Genomic DNA, 19,554 nt, shown 5'->3' with positions numbered 1-19,554 from the left:
AATTGGAGAGTCTTACTTAACAAACAAACACCAATAATTAGCTTGACTATGGTCATTTCACAATGCACATGTATATCAAAATATCATGCGGCACACATAAAATATACCAGTTTTTGTTTGTTGATAATACCTCAATATAACTGTTGGAATAAAAACACTGGTAGGAAAAGGCAACCTGTAGAAACACTATAAATATATTTTTTTAAAAGATGAGATTCAATAGAAACGCTGGGAAATTTTGGAACAAGCATTTCATACAAAGAAAAAAAAAACACACATCCAAATAATCACTGAAAGTCAGCATAGCAGCTAATTCTGGGTGTGGCGGTGTCTTACCGGGTTGAAAAGGGGTCTTTTTGGGGGGCCAGTAGTATAGTAATTCTTAATTTTGATGTTAGTTATACAAGCATATTAACTTTAAAAAATTGCTGAGTACTACACCTATGATTTGTGCCTTTTTCTTTATATCAACTGTATATGTAATTTCATTTAAAATTATTTACTTAAATTTTACTTTAAAAAAGAGTAGGAACACTTCCACTTCCAACCAACATAGAATAATGAGAGCTGCTTTTACCCATCCACCTGATACAGACCAAAAAAAACCTAGAAGTAAAAATATTTGAAACAATAGATTGTAAGACATTGAACGTTAGCCAACAAGGGACGCTAATCCCTGAGGGATGGAAGACAAACTAGATGGATATTACAATGCTTCTAGTTTACGGCCTCAAGAGAGTATTCTTGCTGTGGTACAGGAAAAAAGAAAGCTCTTTGATTTGGGGACTCTGAGAGACCAGCAGACCAGAATCAAGAGGACATCATACTGAAGAAGAGAGAGCAGCGCTCTCTGAGAGAGAGAAAGAACCCCCACATTCTTCAGAGGAGCCTCAGTTAACATGAAACAGAATTCCGGTCAGCAGAGGAATGTGAGGAACCCCCTGAAGCCAGAGGAAAGAAATACTTGAAAGAATTTGTGGTAACCACATTCAGGGCCAAGTGCAGTTGTTGTTCTCACCAGCAAGAATGGAAAGCCTCATGCTTCAAGTATTACACACGGTGCGGAATGAATCTCACTCAAGAAGGGGCGAATCATTAGACCTACAATGGCCACTATTCAAGTTGCAACTAAAACATTGTAAAGTAAGTTCTAAAACTGACAAACTATTTTCATAAAATATAATGGCATCCCAGAACAAAAGCCAGGATTATTTCTAGTAATGCCAAAAAACAAAAATAACCTCACCCAACTAGGTAAACTGTAGTGTCTCGCATCTGATCCAAATGTGTTAAGGCATGGAAATAAGCACACAGATATGCCTCATGATAAGGAAGAAAACCAATCAGTCAGAAGCAAACAAAAGAGAACTGACACAGACGTTAGAATTATTAGACAAATACATGAATGAAGTTATTATAACTGCATTTCATATGTTCCAAGACGTAAAGAAGGCTATCCCCTTTCTTTTCCTCTCTCCCCCACATAAACACTGACACGCTCACACACATACAGACAGAAATGCTCCTCAACTTACAACAGAGTTGTGTCCAGATAAACTCAACATGAGTCATAAGCAAAAAATGCATTTAATACACCCAGCCTATGGAACATCATAGCTTAGCTTAGTCTACTTCATACATACTCATAACACTTACTTTAGCCTTCTGTTGGGCAAGGTTATCTCACACAAAGCCTATTTTATAATATGGTGTTCAATATCTCATGTAATTTATTGAATACCACACTGAAAGTGGAAAACTGTATTGTTGTGTGAGTATTCAAAGTATGACTTCTACTGCATAAATATTGCTTTTGCACCAGAGTTCAGTTAAAAAATAAAATCCTAAGTTGAAACATTGTAAGTCCAAAACTGTCTGTATATGTACATGCATTTATATATACTTACATGCATATATGTTGAAATATACATATCTACATATGTGATGAATAGATACAAATGTTTTAACATGTAGAAAATCCTATCTCTCCCAATTAAAACTTCTAGAGATAAAAACCACAATGTCGGAGATGGAAAATACCCCGGGTAGGCATAACAACAGACTAAGCATCACAGAATAAGAACTGTGAACACAAAACTGTAACAGTAGAATGACTTTATCCAAAATGAAACAAAGAAAAAAAAAAGAGAAAACAGAGAAATAAGAAGAGCATCAGTGAGCAGCAAAACAATCCCAGTCACCTAATATTTGAGTAACTGAGGTTCCAAAAGGAGAAGATGAAGAGGGGGTGACAGAAAAAAAAAGATTAGAGGATATAGTGACTAATTTTTTTTTAACCTAGTTTTATCAAAACTAGAGATCCAACAGGCTCCATAAACCCAACCCAAAGCCCAAGAAGCATAAAGAAAAATACACAAAAGCACGTCATAATCAAATCCGCCAAACCCAGGGATAAAATCTTAAGAGCAGTCAGGAAAAGAAGTGTTTGATACAGAGTAACAAAATAATGATGAGAACCATTTCTTGTCAGAAACAAGCTAAGCAAGAGGAGAGTTGGATAGCATGCTTTAAAAACTGAAAAAAAAAAATGGTTCATCTATTCGACAATTGTCTATCCCCAGAAAAATATGTTAAAAGTAAAGGCAAAATAAAGATTTTTTTACACAAAAGATGGATAAAAGGATTTATCAGCGACAGACCCACACTACAAGGAATATTAATAGAACTCCTTTAGGCAAAAATAAAATGATTTCATAAGGAGATATCGATGTCCACAAAGAAATAAACAATTCTAGAAATGATAATTGCATGGATAACTGCATAAGATTTTTTTCTCATTTCTTATTATAAAACTCTTTAAAAGATAATTGACTATTGAAACAAATACAAAAACAATGTAATGTGAGTGTTATGTAAAAGCTTGGCAACAATTGCCAAAGGTTTAGAAGCAGAAATAGAAGTACACTATTTTGGTTTCTTATACTTATGCAGAGTAGTATAAATCACTCTAAAGTATGCTGTGATTGCCTTTGCCACGCCATGGATATAACTGTAGATCATCACATTAAATGAAATAACTCAGAAACGGAGAGTCAAATACAGCATGTTTTCACTTACAGGTGGGAGCTAAAAAATGTGTGCATGGACATACAGAGTGGAAAAAATGGATACCAGAGAATCCAAAGGGAAGGGAGGCTGGGAGGGGAATGAGGGATGAGAAATTACTTAATGGATATCATGTACACTATTCAAGTGATGGCTACACTAAAAGCCCACACTTCACCACTGTGCAATATATCTGTGTAACAAAACTGCACTTATACCCCTTAAATCTATTGAAAAAAACTATACTGTGATGTTACAGTTGTATAATTTAAACTCTGAAGAATGAATCATAATAACAAAACAAACATTTAATCAGCAAACATAGAATATAAAATGGAATAATAAAATATTCAATTAATCCAAAAGAAGGCAGGAGAAGAGGAAAACAGGAAGAAAGAATATTTGAGGAAACTATAATATAAATAGTAAGATGATAGATTTAATTCTAAACATATCCGTAACTATATTACATGTAAATGTATAAATACTCCAATTAAGAAGGCAGATTTTTTTAAATATAAAAGCAAAGCTCAACTATGAAGCCCACTTTAGTATAAAGAAACATATAGGTTAACATTAAAATTATGGGAAAAAAACATGCTAACACTGAGCAAAGGAAAAGTAAAATTGATGCATTAATATCTCATGAAGTAAATTTTAGAGCAAAGAATATTGTCATAGATAAAGTTGATTTCACAATGATAAAATAGTCGATATATTGAAAGGCTATAATAATCTTCAATATTTACACTCCTATTAACAGAACTTGAAAATATATGAAGCAAAAGCTGATAGAACTGCTAGAAGCAGACAAACCTACAATTATAATCAGAGATTTCAGTATTCCTCCCCAAAATTCATAGGTCTAATGGAAAAATCTGTGAGAATATAATATACTTGAACAATACTAATAATGAACCTGACCTAATTGACCTTCATAGAATAATCCACCAAAGAAGAGCAGAATACAGTTTTTTCAACTGCACATTGAATAATCACCAAGTTAAACCACATCCTGTGCAATAATACAGTATTACTGACTGAAACTTGTATTTTTATTTTATGTTTATTTTATGTTTTATTACATTTCAGTAATACAAAATACATGTTGTGACCACACAGGAATTAAAATTGTAATCAATAACAGATTTCAGGAAAATTTTCAAATTTTTCAGAAATTAAATATGCAGTTTTAGATTTCTATGGGTCAAAGAAGACATTAAAAGGAAAATTAGGAAGAATTTTGAAATGAATGAAAATCTTAACACAATATCAAAGACTGCAGGATGTCAATGACCCAGAATTTGGGAGGGGATGTTTAAATACCTGTATCAGAAAAGAAGACTCGGCGACTTCAGCTTCCGTCTTAAGCAACCAGAAAAAACGGATGAAGCTCAAAGTAGGCAGAAGAAAGAATATGTTTTTTAAAGAGCTCAGAGAAGATGTCGATGAAATGGAAAACAGGGAAAAAAGAGGGAAATTAATCTGAAAGCTTGTTTTTAAAGGATATAAAAACTACTGATAAATACCTTTCACACTGATCAAGAAAAAAAAGGCACACAAATTCATAATACCAGTGAGCAGAGAGACGGCATCATGACACATTCTAAAGACGCTAAAATGCTAATAACAACATTATGAACAGTTATGTAGCAGTAAATTTGAAAATATATATAGAAAAAATCTTGAAAAACAAAACTACTGAAGCTCAAGTGAAGAATGAAGAGCTATCTTAAACAGCTGTATATCTAATAAGGAAATTTGCATTATTCGTTTAAAAAGTTCTTTAAAGAAAATTCCAGTTCCAGATGGTTTCACCGTTGAATTCTACCAAGTAGTTAAGAAAGACACAACACTAATTTTATAAATTCACTTCAAAACATTGAAAAAAGAAACTATGAGGCCAACATGGCCAGGATACAAAAACCAGACAAAACTTTACAAGAAAAGAAACCTAAGGACCGATATCCTTCATGAACATAAATATAACAATTCTAAACAAAATTTTAGCAAATTGAATCTAGCAGTGTAAAAAATCATAATACCTCCAGATCCAGTGTTGTTCATCTTAGGATTGTCTAGTTGTTTTAAAATTTATATATTCATCAATTCTTTACTTCATATCAACAAACTTAAAATGCAAAGCCATAAGATAATCTCACTAGATGTTAAAAAGCATTTGGCAAAATTCAGCATTCATTCCTGATTAAAATATAAATAAATAAACTTCTAACCAAACTAATCATCAAGAAAAATCATTGCAATCTGTAAGAGGCATCTACTGAAAACCAGCAGTTGGCATCGTTCTTACTGGTCAAGTTTGAGTGCTTTCCTCATGAAATCAAGAACAAGACAAAAATGCCTGCTTAGATCACTTGTGTTCAACATTGTACTGGAAGTTCTTTTTTTTTTTTTTTTTTTTTTTAAGACGGAGTCTCGCTCTGTCGCCCAGGCTGTAGTGCGGTGGCGCCATCTTGGCTCACTGCAAGCTCCGCCTCCCGGGTTCACGCCATTCTCCTGCCTCAGCCTCCTGAGTAGCTGGGACCACAGGCGCCGCCACACCCGGCTAATTTTTTGTATTTTTAGTAGAGACGGGGTTTCACCGTGTTAGCCAGGATGGTCTCGATCTCCTGACCTCGTGATCCGCCCGCCTCGGCCTCCCAAAGTGCTGGGATTACAGGCGTGAGCCACCGCGCCCGGCCTGTACTGGAAGTTCTAAAAAGTGCAATAAAGCAATTAAAAGAAATAAAAGGCACCCAGCTAGAATGGGATTAGGAAAACTGCCTTTCTTTATACACCATATAGAGAGTGGAAAAAGTCCGTGTAGGAAATCCAATCAACTGTATCGTAAACCGACCGGAACTGCTTAGAACACTTGCAGGGTCCAAGCACAAGATTCAGCAAAATCAAACTACAAAAATCCTTTCAAAAAACAGTCAGATATCCACATTGAAATTCAAAGATACTACATACTTTCAAAGAACAATCAGACATCCAAATTGAAATTCCATGTATAATGCATAAAAAATGTAAAATACTTAGGGATAAATAATAAAAATGGGAAAGACCTACCCTGAAAACGATAAGACTTTGCTGGGAAAATCATAAAGAAAGAGATACATCATGTTCATAGGTGAGAACTCTCAATATTGTTAACATGTTGGTTTTTCCCAAAACAATTTATGATTCAGTGAAGTCCCAATCAAAATCCATGAAGACATTTTAAATAGACATTGACAAACTGATTTCAAAATTTATATGGAAAGGCAAAAGACCTAGCATAGCCACAACAATATTGAAAAAAAAGAACAAAATTAGTACTAATCAAAATCATAACACACTTTTTGTATAAATCACAACTAAAGAGAATAAAAATGCAAGCCACAGACTGGGTGAAAACATTTGCAATCATAAATTTGACAAGAAGTTTGTATCTAGAATATTAAGAACTCTCAAAATTCAAGAAGAAAAAAATGATATGAGTGAAAAATGGGAGGAAGATTTGAACAGGTGCTTCACCAACATAGATATATGGAAAGCAGACACACAAATAGGTATTCCACACCATTAGCCATTAGAAAAATGAAAATTAGAACCACAGAGAGAGATTACTACACATCTATTTAAATAGCTAAAGTTAAAAAGACGAATGAGCCCAGACATGGTGGCTCACGCCTGTAATCCCAACACTTTGGGAGGCCCAGGCGGGCGGATCACCTAATGTCAGGAGTTCGAGACCAGCCTGGCCAACATGGTGAAACCCTGTCTCTACTAAACATATAAAAATTAGCCGGGCATTGTGGAGAGCGCCTGCAATCTCAGCTACTCGGGAAGTTGAGGCAGGAGAATCACTTGAATCCAGGAGATGGAAGTTGCAGTGAGCCCAGATCGTGCCACTGTACTTCACCCTGGGCCATAGAGTGAGACTCCATCTCAAAAAAAATAAAAACAAAAATAAAAATGAAAAGACTAATGGCAGGAATGTGAAAGAAATACTCCACGACGACTTTGGAATACAAGTACTTCGGCAATTTCTTTGAGTTAAACATATGCCTATCATATGATGCAACCATCCTAGGTATTCGCCCAAAATAAATGAAAAGACATATCCATAGAAGCTGGCACATGGATTTTCACCGAAGCCTTATTTGTGAATAGCCCCAAATTGGAAGCCAACCAAGTGTCCCTTAACAGGTTAACGGATGTACAGAGAGTGGTATCTTCATACAATGAATACTAATCAATAATAAAAAGAAACAAAACATTATTAAATATTACAAAATAGCTGAAGTGTAAAATAGCCATGCTGAGTAAAAGAATCCAGGCTGGGTGTGGTGGTTCACCCTTGTAATCCCAGTGCTTTGGGAAGTCAAGGCAGGAGGATGGCTTGAGGCTAGGAGTTTGAGACCAGCCTCAGCAGCATAGTGAGACCTTGTCTCCACAAAAAATAAATTAAAAAAAATTAAAATTAGACAGCTGTGGTGGCACATACCTGCAGTCCTAGCTACTCGGGAGGCTGAGGTGGGTGGATCACTTGAGCCCAGGAGTTCAAGATTGCAGTGAGCTATGATTGCACCACTACACTCCAGCCTGGGCAGCACAGCAAGATCCTGTCTAAAAAAAAAAAAAGAAAAATCCAGACCAAAAAAATTGTACAGATTCTATTATTTCCTTAAATGATGTTTAAGAAAAATGCAACTTCATTTATAGTCACAGGAGGCAGAGGAGGGGTTGTCTGAGGAGGGTGGTATAGAAGGGTGTGAGGGAGGGATTACAAATCAAGGTGAAAAATCTTTCTGACCAGTCTCTACTAAAAATACAAAAATTAGACAGACGTAGTGGTGCATGCCTGTAATCTCAGCTGCTAGAGAGGCTGAGGCAGGAGAATCGCTTGAACCCAGGAGGCAGAGGTTGCAGTGAGCCAAAATTGCACCATTGCACCCCAGCCTGGGCAACAAGAGAAAAACTGCATCTCAAAAGAAAATTCTTTTTGAGAAGATGGATGGGCTCATTGTCTTGATTGAAGGGAGTTTTTCACAGGTGCATACGTATAGCAAAACTTATGAAATTGCACACTTTCAATGTGCACAGCTTATTGTATGTTAATCATAATTCAGTAAAGCTGTTAAAAAATACTTGTCCACAATTTATTTGCCACTTTTTCTGTTAACAAACAAGATGTAATAGAAAAGTACATGCAAATACCTGTGAGTCACCAGTGTTGTGGTTCCCCAAACTTTGGAAATCTTCTTTTCTATTTCTTTTGTTGGTGGGAGAGGAAGCTTATTTGTTTCCTTCCTGGGCCCTGGAATAAAATACGTTGTTGTCCGTGAAAGATCCATGAACTCAGTACTACCAAATTTAGCAAGCATCATCAATAACATCTCTGAAATCACAGTTTTCTGTGCTAATTGTATGATCTTCCACACTCATTAAAATAAATTCTTAGTTTTTCATAGTCTACTCTAGTTCCTAAAAACCATCTTCGCATTACCAGTTTGATGTTCTTTATGGAACATGGTCAGAGCTTGATGTCCGTGGCGTAGTGCGCGTCTCCATCTCATTTTCCTTCTTCTCTTACCTCACCTGCTGTATTTTCTCCAAATATGGTGGTAATTTCAAAAAACGTGGGTTTGTTTCTTAATTTTGACTTTTTAATATTCCAGTGGAAGGCCGGATGCGGTGGCTTACTCTTGTAATCCCAACATTTTGGGAGGCTGAGGCGGGCGGATCACCTGAGGCCAGGAGTTCGAGACCAGCCTGGCCAACATGGTGAAACCCCTTCTCTACTAAAAATATAAAAACTAATCAGGCATGGTGGTGAGCGCATGTAATCCCAGCTACTAGGGAAACTGAGGCAGGAGTATCCCTCGAACCTGGAGGCAGAAGTTGCAGTGAACTGAGACCAAGCTATTGCATGCCAGCCTGGGCAAAAGAGCAAAACTCCGTCTCTTAAAAAAAAAAAAAAATTCCAGTGGAGATTGTGCTTCTAAAACTCTATCTAAAGATGATCTAGGCTGCCTTGCTAGTAGAGTTCTAATTTGTGTCTGCAAGTGAACGTCAGGTGCGTGAGGTTTAAAAGGTAAAAAGCAGGGAAGGCATTTGTCTCCAGTGGCAGGTGCAGAAGTGCATGTGGGCATTGCTGGATGGTGAGCATGAGGTGGTGCCACAGTTTCCTGACTTCCTCCTGGGCATCAGCCACTTGGGTGCGAACATAGTTCGCAAGATTTCCATCAGCCTTTCTGACTGCCTGCTCAGTCCTTCCCTGGTTGAATCAACCTTTAATTCTCTACATGAAATAATCCCTGCTAAAAGCATCTAATGACTTCAGATTTTTTTCTGAATCAGTTAGTGTTTTCATATTTGGTTGGTTGGTTTCGTCTTTTAAGTCACTAAACTTTCTGGGATTTCTTAAATTGTGGTAAAATATACATAACATAAAAATTTACTTTTTTTTTTTTTTTGAGACGGAGTCTCGCTTTGTCACCCAGGCTGGAGTGCAGTGGTGCGATCTCGGCTCACTGCATGCTCCACCTCCTGGGTTCACACCATTCTCCTGCCTCAGCCTCCTAAGTAGCTGGGACTACAGACACCTGCCACCATGCCTGGCTAATTTTTTATATTTTTATTAGAGACGGGGTTTCACCATGTTAGCCCGGATGGTCCTGATCTCCTGACCTCGTGATCCGCCCGCCTCAGCCTCCGAAAGTGCTGGAATTACAGAAGTGAGCCACCGTGCTTGGCCAAAAATTTACTCTCTTAATCATTGCTAAGTGTACAGTGCATTCACACTGTTGTGTAATTGATCTCCAGAACTATCTTGCAAAACCAAATGCTATTCCTATCTCCCCTTCCCCCAGCAAGCACCATTCTCCTTTTTGTCTCTATGGATTTGACATTATATGTACCCCATATAAGAAGAATTATACAATATTTGTCTTTTGTGATTGGTGTATTTCACTTAGTATGATGTTTGAACCAGTTGTATTTTGTCATATTTAATATATGGAACCTTGGCCTGAAGAATAAAGCAAGTGTTTGATTTTGTTGATATAAAATAGATTCCTTTCCTAGAATTCTAAGTAGTTCTACCCATGCAAAAATATTCAAATGCTTTGTTTCTTACTTCCTCTGCAGTTTTCTACTACCCTGATTTTTAGTGCATCCAAGGGGCTGATGATAGCTAAGGATAATATGCCAGAGAACCTCTGCCGACTGGCAAGCCCCGGGAAACCTCTCCTTGTTGTGTTAAGTCTCCGAAATCAGGCACTCTTACCCATGCTGAGTGTTATCTAGACATAATTTCTCTCTAAATTCTATTACTGGCCTTTGGCTGCAGACAAATAAGTTAATTCACATCCATGTCAATAACTCAGTCACACTAAAATTGAATCAATGAATATAATTAGGACTCCAAGTATGCTGTAATTTGGCAGTGATGGTACTCATAGTGAGGTGGTGAGATTAATCACTGGGTGTCGTAAATGAAATGTGCTGGTTCACAAAGAATCCAGCACAATTTCCCTGGCTAGGATGAAGGTTGGCAGTCGTGGGTTTTCCTGGACAGTGTCGGGCCTATACACTCTGGGGGAGCCTGAGTGCGCTATCACGAAAAGATGCAAGCGTGAAGAATGTTCTCCATCACCTGGAGATTCAGGGTCAAATGAGTCAGTGTTCTCTTTTGGCTGCCCAGGTTTTGGGGGGTGCTAAATATCTTTACCAGCCCAGGAAACCTGTGGTCCCCCAACTATCCAGTACAATGGAGGAAAATTCGAAATGAAAATACCTCATGCAAACTCGAAAGCTCATCCATGAAAAACTAACAACTTGTTCTGCACATGAATCTTCTGAATTTGGTTTTCTGGTTTACAAACCCACAGCAGATCAGAAATAGCAAGTTACAAAATGAAACAGAGCAAAGTATACATGAAATGACAATGGGCAATGAGGAAACTCTGGAAAATAACACAAACACAGCAGACGTGGGACCTCCAAGAACATCTCCGTTTGGGTCATTAAATGTAGGAGCAAATAGCTCTACAGACTGCAGCAGGTCTTATGTTTATCTACAAATTTCACCACCACACACACCACACGCTTACAAACATAAGCTGGTCTTATGTTTATCTACAAATTAAGAAACATGTTCATAATTACGATGTTCAGGTGCCCTGAAGAGACTGATAATCCTTGTAGTTTATGGAGTCAAGGGATGCAATAATATGTTTAAGCACAGTTCTATCTCCCACACATATTAACGGGCTCATACATGGTTCTTAATATGTATCAGGCATTATTATCTAGCATTTGACGGTGCTCGTTTCAGACAAAGAAAATGAGGCTCAGAGAAATTAACTAACTTTCTTAAATCACGGGGTCATTAAGTAATGAAGCATGAATTCAAACCCCAGCAGCCAAGCCCCAACCCTGCTTTTAAGTACCACAACACATAGCTCACTTGTGACACTTCCAGATAGCCAGAAGCTTTCTTCTATTGGAAACACATCCTACTACCCTCTAGAATAAAATTATTGGAAATACGTCTTTAAAAGGAAACTGACTAATGTAACTCTGTGGAGCCTGGGGGAGCCTGTGCTATTCTCATTAAGCATGAGTATTAGTGAGTTGATTTCAAAGTTTATTAAATGAGTAAGTGTGGGAAACAAATTAGGAAAGAAACTATTCAGAGGAATAAAAATGACAGAAACAGAAGTTTTAAGTTTATAATGTCCTCATGTTACAAAGCATGTGTCTGTAGGCTGATACAGGTCCAAATATATTGAATTCCTATGGACTGATGGTTTTGCACACACATTAGATCTCTTTTGGAAAGAATAAATGCATACATTTGATAAAGAAGTTTGGTAGTAGTAAAAGAGATTGTGCTGTTGAGTGCAGGTGATTGTCACATTCTGTGGTATAAAGATAACCAGCTATGGAGTAGAGGGCTGGATTTGATTGCTGTCTCTACTATTTGTAAGCTCTTTGACTTTGTGCAAGTTAACTCCTTGTATCTTTCATTTTCTTATCTGCAAGACTGGGAAAATAGTAATATGTGCTTGCCAAGTTATGAGGGAGGATTAAATGAATTGGTCTTCATGTATTTCTTAAGACATGGTACTAGATCGGAGCTGGCAAGCTCTTTTCTGTAAAAGGTCAGACTTTGAAATATTTGCAACATTTCTGGCTACCAGGACAGAACTGCAGCCACCGAATTACAGAAGTCTTTTCTTTTCATGGGAAAATAGCCATACAACCTACAGAAATTAATGAGCACAGTTGTGTTACAATGAATCTTCATTTACAAAAACAAGCTGTGGGTCAGACTTGACCTCAGGACTGTGGTTTGCTGACTGCTTCACAAGATAAATGAGGGTTAATATCATCAAAGTATTTTGATGAGAAGTCATTGGCATACTATATGTAAAGTATGTGGTACAGTATCTTGCCCGTGAAAGGTGTTTAGCAAATGATAGTTATTATTGTAAGGCAGATACTTCATATGTAACCTAGAAAATTACATATGGCTTTCCAATCATCAGACCCTCTGTCCTAGCTTCTTAATTTTCATCAAGGAAGGTTAAGAGACAAGGTTAACTTAGCTAAGAAGTAACTATGTGCAAGAATAAATGTAAGCAAAATGACAGAATTTGGTTACAGTTCCAAGATTCCTAGTTCAAAACAGAATGGGAAGAAAGGCTAATTTTCTCCTGATGTGGCCTTCCCTGACCTCGCAATATGTCCCCAGAAGGCTGTAGACCCTTTCTCCTTTATAAAACATTAAATGTGACTACCTTATATTAGTAACAGGTGTATTAATGGAGGTGCCGATGGCAGTCAGGAACAGGCTGAATGACATGAATTCTTCCCTTCATAAATGGGCATCTTTCCATGAAAGCACAACATCATTTGTTGAATGTCAAGTAGACTAGAATTTCAGACCTGGAAACATTTGCCTTGAAGCATCAAAATAATTGAATACTGTAATGGCTCAGCACCTGGCTTAAAGTTATAATACCAAGATTTACATTATTCTTAGCCACAGGCATATTTTTCACCAGCTTTTAACAACCCACCTCCTTTTCCCCTTCCCTCCCACACAATAACTGGGATGACTTGTCTAGATCTTAGGCAAAAATTCACTTAGCACATCAGCTCCTGGAAACAAATGCACTTAACCAGAAAAATAGGGACATCAACCAGCAAAGATGCATCCTCATTTAATAGAGCTTGAAATTACTATAATCTGTAAAGTACAATGAGAAGAAGAAGTTTCACCTGCCTGCACATCAGTCATTGATTCTCCATTTGACTTGGAGGGACTCTGAGGGACCGACCTGAGCCTGAGAAGAGGCAAGATTCCCCTTCAAGGACACACTGGGAACTTACGGACCTCTTTCTCCATGGTGCAGAGCACAGAGGTAATTACATAATTGTCTGTTCAATTACTTTATTCAAGAATCACAATCTCAAATTCCATAAGCCACCAGAGAAATGGCATCAATGAATGAAGCAGTTCATTTTAGGGACTTCAATTAACGGAAAGGGGTGTGTCCCAATAAAGACTCATACAGTCAACTGTTTCCATGCTGGCATACCCCACTGTTAATTGATTTCCCACATTTTCAAGGCAGCAGGAAATGTCATTTTTAATACTTTTATTTTTGGCTTTACAGAATTACTGCAAAGATAGTACAAAGTTCCTGTAAATCCAATGGGGATACCCAGTGCCCCTATCATTGACATCTTACATTAGGATAGTATATTATTATTATTATATATTAGTATAGTATTATACATTAGTATAGTGTTATACATATGCATAGTATGTGTGATATACATTATTCATTGCTATTAGTGCTACTAATAATTATTATACATTAGTATGTATAACAATATATATTAATATATATTATACATATATATAGTATTATACATTGGTATTAGTATTAGCAATAATTACTATATGTTAGTATGGTATATTATTAGTATGGTGTAGTTATTATTATTAACTGAAGCCCATATTTTAACCAAAAGTATAAATGGTAAATGTTCTGGTATTTAAATATTGATCACTGTGATAGGCAGAATAATTGATTCCCTCAAAGATGTCCCAAATACATAGGCAGAATAATTGTTCTCCAAACATTTCAAAGGCTTTCTAATCTTTGGAACCTATGAATAGGCTACCTTACATGGCAAAAGAGACTGTGAAGATGTGACTGAGATAAGGGTTAAGCTAATGGAGAGACTGGGAGCTTGTCCTGGACTATTCTGGCGGACCCATGGGAATCACACATGTCCTATTAGAAGGAGGCAGGAGGGTCAGAGTAAAAGGAGCTGTGATGAAGGCAGCAGAGATAGGACTGATGTGGCCATGAGCAAAGGAACACTGGAAGCTTCCGGAAAAGGAAAATGGTCACGAGATGGATTATACCTGAGAGCCTCAGAAGAAATTGAACCTTGAAGATACCTTCAAGGGATAATGATGGTGATGATTCTCTTGCTAGTCCAAAATTATCTTTGTTCAGATTTCAAATCATGAGGCACATGTCCCAGGGGCCCAACCTAGACAAAAGAAAAGCTTTGTAGATAAAGTCTTATTAAGAGAAATCAGAATAGGCCATTGAGGATTTTTCTTTAGACCCTTGAAATTGAACAGACTGACAATACACTCTGAAACGGTGCTCTCTCTGCTTGCATAATTTTCAAAAGCATAGTCACCCCATCTGTAATGACACTTCACCTGCAAACCCAGTAAGACCCATTTTAGATTTCTGAACTGGAGGATAATACATGAGTGCTGTTGTAAGACTATGCTAGTGGTAATTTGTTGCAGCAGCAAAAGGAGCTAATACAGGCATCAATTCAATGAGAAAGAAATACTCTGTTCCATCAAACAGAGACTCATCCACTAGGCCCCCATTGTGCAGAGGGTGCATGTCTGCTGTGTGACACTAGTCTTAAAGGGGACCGAGACTGTGCCCCCTCTGTATCTCAGACCTTAAAACAGCACTTGACACAGAGAAAAGACTCATTATATATGGATTAAAGTGATGCTTTTTAGCCCTTGAAGAACTGCTATATCAATGGTTGTCTTTGATATGCTATGCATTCTTTATTCTTCTTTGGCAAGAAGTGTGAGAAATATCAACTCTATTTATCTCTGTCCACTTAGGGCTCCTGAAGTACTTATCCTTATTTCCAAGCAACTTTAAGTATGTCTTTGGTTTCTTATTATGGAACAAAATGAGATACATACTTAACGGTTTGCAGATTAAGTATCATTGCAGATGGGGTGACTATGCTTTTGAAAATTATGCAAGCAGAGAGATCACGGTTTCAGAGTGCATTGTCGGTCTTTCACTTTCAAGGGTCTAAAGAAAAAAAAAACTCATTGGCCTGTTTTGATTTCTCTTAATAAGACTTTAATTGTGAAGCTTTTCTTTTGTTTGGGTTGGGCCCCTGGGATAAGCGCCTCATGACTTGAAATCTGAACGAAGATAATGTTGGACTAACAAGAGATTCATCAACATCATTATTCTTTAAAACTCTGCAAAGCCCAGTGTGTTTGCACCATTAGACTTCAGTTTTCCTCTGCAAAGAGAAATCAAAGGCGATATGAGAAGACCACACACACACACACACACACACACACACACACAAAGCACAGAAATGGGAATCTCAGGATCAATGCATTATTTTTTTCCCAGAGAGGTTCTGATGGGAGAAAGGGCTTTTCTGCATCTCTTTCCCTACATCTTGCCCCTCCTGCCCACCCCTGTCCTTTCCCCCTGCACAAACACATTGTAGACCCAGCCATTGGACACCACTGCCTGTGTTTTCCCTGTTTCCTCTTTGACACCTGAACCCTGGCAAGGAAGGCATAGCCTATGCCATCCTGGGTAATTATAGTTTGATCACTTTTCCCCCCAAGTCTCATGTTGAAATGTGATCCCCAATGTTGGAGGTGGGGTCTGGAGGGAGGTGTTTGAATCATGGCGGCAGATCCCTCATGAATGGCTTGGCGCCATTCCTTTGGAGATGAGTGAGTTCACAGAAGAGCTGATTGTTGAAAAAAGCCTGGTTTCCTCTCACTCTCTCACTGTCTCGCTCCTTCTCTCTCTTGCTCCCAGCCTCCCCATGTGATGCACTGGCTCCCCTTAGCCTTCCACCATGATTGTAAGGTTCCTGAGGCCCTCACCAGAAGCAAATACAGGCACTATGCTTTGTGTACAGCCTGCAAAACTGTGAGGCAAATAAACATCTTTTCGTTATAAATTAGCCAGTCTCAGACATTCCTTTTTAGTAACGTAAAAATGGCTTGACACTCTAAGCCTGTTTTGAGCACATTCCATTGAGGTCTGCTCACAGGTGATTGTCTCCTCCACAAACCCCTGTGATCTGTGCTGTTGCTGTTGGTGCATCCCTCTCATGATGTCGCTGCTGTGGACACAGCCTGCGCCCCCTCCCCAGAGTTATATTTCCATAGACCTTGCTCTTCCTATATTTTCCAGAAGCAACTCAGTTGGGGTGTGGCCAAGAAGGGTGACAATCACAGAAATGATTTCTCTCTTCTACCTCCTTCAGGAAAATCTGGGCTCCAAAATCTGCTTCTACTGATACCTGGCTGTGGCCAAGGTCTTTCCACCCCTCCAAGGCCTCCATTTTTTTATCTTCATAAGACAGAACGATCCAACCTGCCTATCAGTATTGTGAGTGTATCACGGCTCCCCTGAAGTCCTGCAAGTTCTTGACTGCAGGTTCCCAGGAAATGGCAGATGTGACTAGCAATGATTCATTCATTGTTTCATTAGTCAAGCCAGCTTCCCTGATGATCTACTGGGTGCAGGACTCTGGCATGGCAGGCTGTGCATTCTGCCCGTGCCCAGTGCACATTTCAGCCCTGTCTTTTGCTGCCTGGGTGAGCTGGGCTGAATTACAGATCCTTTGCACTTCAGTTTTCTCCCTTCTGAAATAAGTGCTACAGTGGCATTGCCCTCAGAATTGTTTTGCAAGGAAATCAAGGAGTGTCTTGCATAATGTGTGCAAGACACATAATTGGCCCTAGAAAATTTTAGATAATAATAATGCTACTATTACATTTATCGAAGGGCTCAGACAGTGTGAGTCCCGAGCTGTGTGTTAACCACTGCAATTATTGGTAGTAATGATGTTATTTTAAACTTGTTTAATTATTCCTATATGTACACAGTAGTGCACCCTTATTTGGGGTTTAACTTACACTGGTTTTAATTACCAAAGTTCAAAAATAGTAAGGTATTTTGAGATAGAGAGAAACCACATTCATAAAACTTGTGTTACAGTATATTGTTATAATTGTTCTACTTTACTATTAATTATTATTGTTAGTCTGTTATTGTGCTTAATTTATACTTTTATGATTTTAATTTTTTGTAGAGATAGGGTCCTACTATGTTGCCCAGGCTGGTCTTGAACTCCTGGCCTTAAGCAATCTTCTTGCCTCTGCCTCCCAAAGCACTGGAATCACAGACAAAAACCACCATAAACAACTTCCTAATTTATAAATTAAACTTTATCATAGTTATATATTAGGAAAAAACATCTATGTAAGGTTTACACTATCTGCAGTTTCACACATACACCGAGGGTCTTGCACTGTATCTTCTGCAGATAAGGGGGAATGACTGTATACACATATATGTGCTTCTATGTGACTATACACATTTAGATGCAGGAGTAGGTGCAGGTGGATACAGGTACGGGGTATACATAGATAGACATAGAGATGTGTTTTTCCTCTTCAAAGAGCAAGGACTTAGGAGAAAACAGAACTAACAAACTGGAACATAGATTTGAGGAACTTGCCCAGAACACAGAGAGACAAAGCCCTGAAAAATATTCTACAGAAGATAAGAGACATGAAGGATAAAATAGGCAGGTGTTCCATACGACGGGAGAAGAATGAAGAGGAGCAGCATTTGAAGAGCTGAATCTAAGCATCATCTAAAGTTCATTTTTGTGAAATGCACCTTCAGATTCAAGAATTTACATCAAAACCCCAAGCAGAAGTTTTCTAAGCCCGTGTCTAGATAGCACTTGGTGAGCAAATTCAAGCAAACTTTAAAAATACAAAATAGTGGCCAGGCGCAGTGGCTCACGCCTTAATCCCAGCACTTTGGGAGGCTGAGGCAGGCAGATCACGAGGTCAGGAGTTCAAGACCAGCCTGGCCAGCATGGTGAAACCCTGTCTCAATAAAAATACAAAAAATTAGCCAGGCATGGTGGCATGTGCCAGCTACTTGGGAGGATGAGGCAGGAGAATTGCTTCAATCCAAGATGCTGAGGTTGCAGTGAACCGAGATCTCACCACTGCACTCCAGCCTGGGCGACAGAGCGAGACTATGTCATATATATATATATGTGTGTGTGTGTGTGTGTGTGAAAATAATAAAAATTACAATAAATTTAATGATGATTAAATTTAAAAATATTAAAAATCAAATGATGCTAAAATTCCAAGTAATAATAATATATAATTATAACAATTTGGCATTGGATATTTTGTTTATGGTGGTTAAGTACATATAATTTGAAATTACGTTACAGTGCCCTAATATTTAGATTTAAAAAAAATCAAGCACACTACAAAAGTCACTTAAAGATAAAATTATATATGTCCTTTTCAGGGACATGGATGTAATTGGAAGCCATTATCCTCAGCAAACTAACGCAGAAACAGAAAACCAAACACCACGTGTTCTCACTTAAAAGTGGGAGCTGAAAAGATGAGAACACATAGACACATGAAGAATAACAACACATACCGGGTCTTGTTGGAGGGGGAGAGTAGCGGGAGGGAGAGCATCAGGAAGAATAGTGAGCGGATGCTGGGCGTAATACCTCGGTGATGGAATGATCTGGGCAGCAAACCACCACGACACACGTTTACCCATGTAACAAACCTGCACATCCTGCACATGTACCCCAGAACTTAAAATAAAAGTTGAAGAAAAAAATACAATGATATAGACAGAATACAAGAGAACTAATGGAAAAAGTATGTACAATAAATGCCAACCAGGGAAAACCTGGTAAGGTTTCATTAAATGTCAGAGAAATAGTATTCTAGGCAAAAATGTTCTGGATACAAATAGAATACTAAATAATGACATAAGAAACAACCTACAAGTTTGTGAGAAATCTAAAATTGGAAGTAACTAAGAACACAATTTAAATGTAAGTTGCTGTATGTACTGTCAGAAATATAAGGTGAATTTAACAAATAATTTTAGGAGTAAGAAGGTTTATCATACCTTACTTGGAAGCTGATGTGCCAAACAGATATAAATGAGGAGGAAAAGCAATAGATGAGCAAATTTTAACTAAAGGACTTATTTAAATGAAAGAATATGCATTTCCTCTAAACACAAAATATCATTTCTAATGATATAAAAAATCTTTAAACAATTAATATAAAACAAAACACTTTTTTGAGCAGTTGAT

General features: G+C 37.8%; 2 long non-coding RNA genes across 5 annotated transcripts in view; one reads left to right on the top strand and one right to left on the bottom strand.

Annotated features, from left to right (window-relative positions):
- The window catches only part of LOC139356602 (uncharacterized), an 86,111-nt gene that overhangs the window by 18,391 nt on the left and 48,166 nt on the right, over positions 1-19,554 (bottom strand). The window lies entirely within an intron of this gene.
- The window catches only part of LOC112428825 (uncharacterized), an 80,359-nt gene continuing 73,997 nt past the window's right edge, over positions 13,193-19,554 (top strand). For all 4 annotated transcript variants that reach the window (XR_003020886.2, XR_011608671.1, XR_011608672.1 and 1 more), the window contains exon 1: positions 13,193-13,487. This is a non-coding gene — a long non-coding RNA (uncharacterized lncRNA). The remainder of the gene's footprint in view (positions 13,488-19,554) is intronic.

This window comes from Macaca nemestrina, chromosome 10 (genome assembly GCF_043159975.1).
Source record: "Macaca nemestrina isolate mMacNem1 chromosome 10, mMacNem.hap1, whole genome shotgun sequence".
Classification (NCBI taxonomy): Eukaryota; Metazoa; Chordata; class Mammalia; order Primates; family Cercopithecidae; genus Macaca; species Macaca nemestrina.
This window is presented reverse-complemented; position numbering and strand designations above follow the sequence as displayed.